Genomic DNA, 6,016 nt, shown 5'->3' with positions numbered 1-6,016 from the left:
ATGATTGTGCTTTTAAATGTATTACAATGTATTTCTGTGTATGTTAACTTGCCAATACTTGCAACATTTTAAACGTCCAACCGTTTAAATTCAGACTTGCCACCCCAATGTACTTCATACCACCCCAAAGGAAGCTTTTCACAGCTAGGCGAACACAATGAAAACACCAGACTTGGCAATTCATATCTGCAGTTTGCTTTTTATTGAATGTACTGATTAATCAAACACGGCATGTGACTCCGCATGTGTATATAGAGTGCACTGTTGTCTGTGCCAACACCCTGTAATAGGAGACAGCATCCTCATTTGAAACCCTTGGACTGGGAGGAGTTCCACACCTCCTCTCCATCCCTCTCAATCACCAGGTTGCCGTCGTTGCGGAGATACATGCGGCACATCTTGAAGCCGCCGGACGCCTGGGTCTTGGTCTGCCACATCATCTTGTTGTCGCGCTTGTACATGGCGAAGTTGCAGTCGTCCTGCATGCAAAGGCGGTGGGCATCCCTCTGACCAGCTGTGTCAGACGACCACATCTGCCTCCAGCCATAGATCACAAAGTTGCCATCGTCCTGCGGGCAAAAATCACATGGTTTAAATACACAGTGACAATTTCAAATGACACAAAATGTAGACTTCTTTCCTCAAAACTCCACTTGTGTTGAGTGAGTGTCTTTTGCTTTGCTAAGGTTTTCTTCATATTGAAATTGAAAACCTTACCTGGAAACAGGCTTTCCACTCATGGTTGTTGGACCAGAGGTAGTCTCCCTTGCGGAGCTCATCAAACTTGGACATGTAGTTCCTGCTCATGGTTCTGTGGAGTCAGTTCCAGAAAACAGAGATTTAGGCTGATATGTCTACACACAGACTAGTCTTGTCTTTTAAAAAAAATGTTAAGAACACATAATGGTATTACAACGGTATAACAATTAGAATTTAGAATAGTCTACAGTGTGCTCAACATGTTGCTATATTTCCACGTTGTTGGAAACATGAAAACATGACGACTGTAAACTGTGTGATAGGTTACTGAATTGTGGAATGAAGCCGTTATACAGCACATCATCATTTTCAGTGTTTTGTTTCGGTCCTAAAAGGTCGTATTGATGATGTCAAATTTCCCTCACAGGATCAAAAGAGTATATATACTCATACCGGTACTTATACTGATTTCCCCATTTAGCATAATCCCTTCCCCAATTGACTGAGCAAGTGGACAAGCCCAAAAAAGGTAAAGTGCCATATTCCTTCTGCCTGTGCACAGGTTAATAAGCTGATTTACTGTCTGAAGAGTTGTGCTAATTAAGATCAGATGGTTTAGTGAAAAGTTGGAGGAAATGTGGTAGGAGTTTGCACCTCTGTGGAGAAGAGGCCCCCAAATAGGCACTGATATGAGTGCAGTGCACTTCCACTTTTAACATTCTCTACATTAGATTCCATTATTTTCAATACGACCCTGCGCACTACCATACCCACTCAGACTTTAAGACTCTCTCATTCTAATGAGAAATGGAGGTTCAGTCTACAGCTAAGTACTGAGCCCAAATGGATTGAAAGGAAATACTGACAAGAAAGAGAGATCAGTTTTTGTTTTTTGTTTTAAATTCAGAGGGTTTTATAATGGAACATGTTCAAAGTTTCTTCAGGACAGAGAGGTCAAAATGGAGGCACTTCTGGAAACTAAGCTTAAGACACATTGAACAGATACTGAATGGTATCCATCAATTTAGGATTCAAACCGCATATGGTGAAATGAAAAGCCCAAGGGGCAGTCAAAAATACCTAAGATTTACAAGCCAAGTCCATAGAGATGAAGCTTTGCCCGGATATCTGGGCTAAAGCCACCCAATCTCTGCCAGCATAAAGCTGCCAATGAAAGGCAGAGAGAGAGAGAAAGACAGAGAGAGCACAGTACTCACAGGCTGGATGTGCTTCAGTGGATCGTCTGCTGTGGCTGTGGTTCCAGGTGAAGTGATGTTGGGCCAGAGACATCCCCATTTATAGGCCAAGGGCAGAGGAGGAGGCTGCAGGAGGAGGAGGAGAGGGACTAAGGAGCTCTTTCACGCCTGAATAGGTTCTGTGATGTACACGTTGATCTGCTAATTTGCTTGTGAAATTAGCTTAATTTACTCTTGCAGGAATTTAGAATTTAACAGGAATTTACGAGCAACAAACTCTTTCAAGTGTTAATGAGATCGGCCCTTTGAGTTTAATTTGTACCTTAAAACATACAATATTGAATGAACACTTGACCTTGTGATGAGTTAAATGAGCATTACCTGGTCTAAAACTAGTGAGCTAACTACCTACAAAGCATACAAAACCTCATTCAACTGCATAATGTAGCTATAGGAAGAACAATAAGGGTGTTTCCCCATCTTCACGTGACATACACCATCAAAATGAACTGAAGTTGATTCCTTTTATGCATTCTTACTTTTATCTTCATGAACATCATAAAATAGAGATGATAATAAGATTTCCTTTTGCTAAATAAATTGTTTTTGTTGTCAGTGGTTTAGCATGTTTACACCAAATGATTATAAAAGTCCCTCTCGATTGATTAGGTAAAGTGATGTATTCTACATTATTAGATCATTACACATTGTTTCATGATTAAGTGAGCTATTTATGAGACTTCAGTGTGCCTTCTAGGCAGTGCAAAGAATCTTGACGAAAATCCAACTCGACCCATAGTAATTCTGTTTCTTACTGTCATACAGTTTTCTAAATAGGAATACACAAGATCCACTATGTTGCCAGATGCACGGCATACAAGCTTACACTAACATCACACACAGCAATGTGATGAAAGTGAATTTCAGTCATTTCGCACAATTATGCATATCTTGTCAAATACTGTGCCCACAGCTTCATTTACAATCCTTCAAGTGTCCATTTTAGACCTTAGGCCTTAGACCTAAGGCCTTAAATTAAATCAAGCAATCTTCTGAAATGTAATGTTCTAGTGGCATATGGTCAGTAATATATTAGATAGACTGAAGTCTGTAAAACTTACATAGACTGAAGTCTGTAAAAAGAGCCACGGATATTTGACATATCACATTTCATACAACCTCACCTGATGTGCTCCTGTATCTAGCCAATGCCATACACAGGGATGTAGCAAGTGCGGGGCCGTTTGCCCTCGCCAATCATTATACCAGTGGTTCTCAAAATGGGGTCCGCAACCCATAGCCAAGGGGTCCGGAAAATAATTTGCTTTAAAATTCATTGCAGATGTAGGCCCCAGCCGTGGCGCAACTGGCTGGGGCACCTTCACCGTACGCCGGCAACCTGGGTTCGATTCCCGCCCCGTGGTCCTTTCCAGATCCCACCCTGACTCTCTCCCACTCACTTCCTGTCATTCTCTACTATCCTGTCAATAAAAGGCCAAAAAAATATACTTTAAAAAAAAATACATAATAATAATTGCAGATGCAACCCTTTTCACACACACACCAAAACAAGCAAATTGCTCCCACCCACATGAACATTTTACTTGAATCACCTCACTCAGGTCACGAAGAACCATTATTCTGTTTAGCTTGGCTTATTGCTTGCTATCTGATGAGCATGGAAAAATCTGTCAGTCCACGTCATCAAGTGATGCAAAATCCAAAGCAAAAGCCCAAGTTACACACCTGCCAGAAAACACAAGATGGCAACCCTAGAACCCTAGAACCTGCTGTTCATAACCAACCCCCTGAATCTTTTGACAGAGTTGCTTACACTGAACCCAAAATGTAAATGCAACAGATTAGCTTTTCATGAGTTTAAATTGAGTTGAAAAGATGTAAGACTTTTCTCATTCAAGACCTCTTAAAATGTTGTCAGAAATATGTAGAGTCCCTGACTGTTATAAGTCTGCTGTCATGGTACCTGTGCCCAAAAAGACCAAAATTAGCTGCTTGAACGACTACCGACGAGTAGCCTTAACTCCGGTGGTGATGAAAATATTTGAACGCATTATGCACCTACCTGTCCAGGGTAGTGAGCCTAGACCCCTTCCAGTTTGCATACAGGGCAAACAGGTCCGTTGAGGATGCTGTGTCCCTACAGCATGTATCCACTCTGTTCTACAGCACCCCAGGTAAAGATTCTTTTTAAAGATTATAGTTCTGCTTTTAACACAATTTTACCCACCAAACTTTTTAAACAACTTCAACAGATGAGTGTGCATGACTCTCTCTGTCATTGGATCCTGGACTTTCTGCTGCATAGGAAACAAGTGGTAAGAGTAAACAGCAAAACCTCCAGGGTGAAATATATCAGCACTGGCGCCCCTCAGGGATGTGTCTTATCCCCCCTACTACTGTACTCACTGTACACTAATTGTGTATCACATACAGACTCTGTCAAGATGTATACATTTGCAGATGACACAACATTGGTAGGGCTTATCTCTAAAGACGATGATGTGGCTTACAGAAACGAGGTCCTCTGGAATGGTGTTCCCACCACAATTTAGAAATAAATGTTTTAAAGACCAAAGAAATGGTAGTGGATTTTCGATAGTGTCCCAGCCCCTGACCATCAACGGGGTAGAGGTGGAACGGGTGGGCAGCTTTAGGTTCTTAGGGACCATAGTCTCATCCTCAATGAAATGGGGAGACAACCTGAGCTGTATCATTAACAAAGCCCACCAGAGGCTCTTTTTTCTCCGGCAGCTGAGAAATTTTGGGATGGCCTGCAAGGGGATGCTGCAATTCTATCGCGCCACTATTGAGAATATTCTCTCCTTCTCTATTACTGTCTGGTATGGAAATGCCACTGCTCAGAACAGGCTACAGACAGAATAGTTCACACGGTCGAGAAGATCATGGGTTGCAAACTCACCCCCTTAGCAGAAATTTACAAGGCCCACATGCAACGTAAGGGCATGAAAATCCTGCTGGATGCAACTCATCCTGCCAACCACCTCCTTAAGATCCTCCCATCAGGTAGAAGGCTGAGGGCTATTAACACAAAGACCTCCCGCTTTTTAAATAGCACATACTGTAGTGTAATCAGACTTTTAAATAACTCTCCACCCTTGCACCAATACCTCATGGAAGTAGATCAAGCCAGCATAGGTCTTGGATTGTGTGTTTTTGCTTTTTTTTAGCAATATGTTTTTAATTGTATTCATGCTATATGATACAGTACTATACTGTATATTTCTTTTATTTAGTTCCATCATCATTCTGTGTACATTTGCACTTTTGAAACCTGAACTTTAAGTAAACTTCCACTAAAATGTCACCTGCCACTTTCGACTCTTGCCTATGTAGGGACGAGCCATGAATGAATGTATCATGTATGTACTATGTCTGATGTCTATGTCTATGTCTTTGGCTTCTTATTTTTGTTTGGTGTCGTCTTGTCTGTTGTATTGTAGAGCACACTGCCGCAAATTTCTAACAACTTCTGTTGTATGGCAATTAAAGTCTTGAATCTTGGTCAAATCGATATCAGTGAGCATTTCACCTCTACATTCAGCTCATAGGCAACAGCTCTGTTGGACATTCCTGCAGTCAGCATGCCAGTTTCACGTTCCCCCAAACTTGTGAATTCAGTTGTATTATATGATAAAACTATGTTTTCGAGTGGCTTTTTAATGTGACTGTGTAATCATGTTTGATTTAGCATCTTTTGATATGGCACACGTTAGGTGCTAGATTATTTTACTAATCACTAACACAGATTTGAATAAAGGTGCACACAATTTAAAAGAAATAAACCTTTTGTGTGCATAATCTTTTACAATTATGGGGAATGGGAACAAAAACGAAAGCAATTATATTTTTGTTCAGTGTACAATTATTCATTTTGTACAACATTTTATTTTAATACTTTTAATTAAATTTTGTATTAATTTCTTTAAGCTCGTATGGGTGATCATGTTTCACCTCCATAAAGACAATGAGTGTTTTGTATGATGACAATCATAATTTCATGGCCATGGTTTTGTTGTCAGGGAATTGAACAAGAAGTAAACTGAGACAAAATGCATTTTTATTTTGCTCTTTATTCAACT

This window comes from Alosa sapidissima, chromosome 1, assembly GCF_018492685.1.
Source record: "Alosa sapidissima isolate fAloSap1 chromosome 1, fAloSap1.pri, whole genome shotgun sequence".
Taxonomy (NCBI): Eukaryota; Metazoa; Chordata; class Actinopteri; order Clupeiformes; family Clupeidae; genus Alosa; species Alosa sapidissima.
This window is presented reverse-complemented; position numbering follows the sequence as displayed.